Source organism: Belonocnema kinseyi, chromosome 9 (genome assembly GCF_010883055.1).
Source record: "Belonocnema kinseyi isolate 2016_QV_RU_SX_M_011 chromosome 9, B_treatae_v1, whole genome shotgun sequence".
In the NCBI taxonomy this organism is placed as follows: Eukaryota; Metazoa; Arthropoda; class Insecta; order Hymenoptera; family Cynipidae; genus Belonocnema; species Belonocnema kinseyi.
Window position 1 is genome coordinate 35,183,370 of NC_046665.1, and position 2,443 is coordinate 35,185,812.

Genomic DNA, 2,443 nt, shown 5'->3' on the forward strand with positions numbered 1-2,443 from the left:
CTGTTGATGTGTTTGAAATAAGATTTTTTAAAGAGTTTTTTTAGGAGAATAAGTTATTCCTGAACATTTTTAAATATAATTTGCATATAGGTATTTGCTTATCTTAATCTAAAATGGGAAATTTTTTCGTCGCAGAAGCTAATTATTTTGTTACAATTTTAAATAAAAAATCGTTTTGGTTTGGTGAAAAAATTCTGAAATCTATTGTACTTATATTTTTGAAGTATATACACATTTTGATTAAACTAAGTGTATAAATTAAAAAATGTTTAATAGTTTTTCAGTGAAAATCTGAAATAAATCTTTATGAATGAAAATATATATTTAATGAATAGCTTAATTTCCTGATGCGACTGATTTATTCTCTCAATCAATAATGACATCTCAGTACATGATGTTTGCGAAATGATTGTCTAGCGGAATGTCTTATAATTAGTTACAAACCTTATGTTGTAATCAAAAACATTTATAATTAAAACCGTTTCCTACGCAAAACGCTTCTTTACTGAATTTCACTTCTGATTTCTCATGGGATTCATTTACATATCTGGTTTCTTCGAAAATATATTAGTTGGCCTTAACTTCATTTGAAGGAAGTCCACTGCCATAAAATAAAATGCCGATACAAGAAAATATCACTTTAGTTAAAATAAGTAATGTGAATATGGACAACAGAAAATTATATTTGGGATTGAGAAGGAACTTTTCAAATTATTAAAATACTTTCTTAGGAACTAGTTACGTTTAATAAAAATCAATTTCAATGTTATATAGGTACAATTAACTAATTTCTGAGTTTATATTTTCGTAAGGGAATATAGTACTTTATGACGTCTAAAATTACAAGTTTATCGAAAAGAAGTAGTACATATCGTAAAAGGAAATGTTTTTGATTAAAATTGAGAGGATTTGATACAATGAAATCTTAGCGACTGAACGTCTGGCCAGTCATTCAAGTCTTCGTGTGCGCTCTATGGTTAAAGTAAGTTCGATGATTCAGACTTCATACGACCGGAGAAAGTGATGCGGAAAGAGAAAGGCCCGTCTTCTGCATTCTTCTGCATTCGATTACTAAGAATCAATAATTTCAAGCTACGTATAAATAAAATTTTAAAATCGCGACAGTAGAAAAGGTTATTAAAGTTTGCAAGTGATACTGCAATTTTCAGTTATCTTTTGCTTCCTCATAAAGGGAAGTTTGTAATGACCTTAATTTTTAAATATATTTTTTTGACATAGTTCGATATAATTCGACCCCAGGCATTTGAAAATGCAATTTTTTTAAATTTTCGAATTGTAGCTCCTATAGACGGCTAGGTCTGATAAGATTTTAGGCTAGATCATAAACTTAGAAGTGGTTTTTATGTGTTCAGAAATTAAATTTTTTTTACCTTATTTATATAAGAACAATTTTCTTCACATTCGAAATACAACAAGCCTGTATCAACTTATTTGTTAAATCTTTTATGGCCTACTTGTACTGAATTATCAAGTTTCGAAAGAATGGTTTATTCTGTTCATATGAAAAAAATTTTGTTGTTATCAGGAATACTATGACCGTTTATGATCTAGCAATACTGATTTATAGCATAAAAATATACTTATTTGATATTGGGTATCCACCACCTCTCGCTGCATTATACACACAATAATTGATAGCCCAGAGGTCGGATTCTTCGGAAAAATGTCCACGAAGCTCGTCATCTGTTTCAGCCAGATCTTTAGGCTTGAGAGTTGCCGGTTTGTTCTAGCTGTGGTAGAGTAGGCGTTCCGCTTACATATCCCCTTTTTCGGTGTAGTTCGGCATGGTTGCAGACGTTGCTACGAAAAGTGCGACATCTTCGGGTGTTTCTCGTACCACAGAGCATGTAGCCGTGCCATGTAACCCCTTTCAGGGGCCACACTCGCATCGTAGAACTCTAGCAAGTCGTGATTTAGTCGCTTCGTCCATCTAAAGGTCCCGAGATTCAGCCGATCCATCGCAGTGAATCCATTTTCATTGGCTTTCCCAGCTCTAGAGTGGTCGGCATTGTTGGCCGACCCATTGTCGGGAACCCTGCGCGTTCTGTTGTTTCCCAGAGTCACCGTTCTAGACATCTCACCCAGGTGCCATTTAGCTTTCGGCACGGTTTTCACACCTCCGCTTGGGGGTTAATTCCTTCGGGACCACCCCTGGACAATTGTCCGCGACTGCCTATTTATTTCTGTAACCATATTCAGCACAAACCTTTGGTACAGGGACCCTCTATCCGCAACCCGAGGACGCGTTCGGTTGCTTCGTCATAGGCTCTTCGGTTTGATTGCAGAGGTATCAAAAACGAACCGAAGGCGATCCTGCCAGGATATATATATATGAAATCAAGTGGCGTATAACGGATGATGCCTATGCAAATCCACAGTTTTTTACCAATCGTCACCAGATTTGGCACACATATTCTTTGGG

The 2,443-nt window shown here is 35.2% G+C and overlaps 1 protein-coding gene across 6 annotated transcripts in view; it reads left to right on the forward strand.

The window, feature by feature from the left end:
- LOC117180193 (nose resistant to fluoxetine protein 6) overlaps positions 1-2,443 on the forward strand; it is a 142,544-nt gene that overhangs the window by 22,641 nt on the left and 117,460 nt on the right. The window lies entirely within an intron of this gene.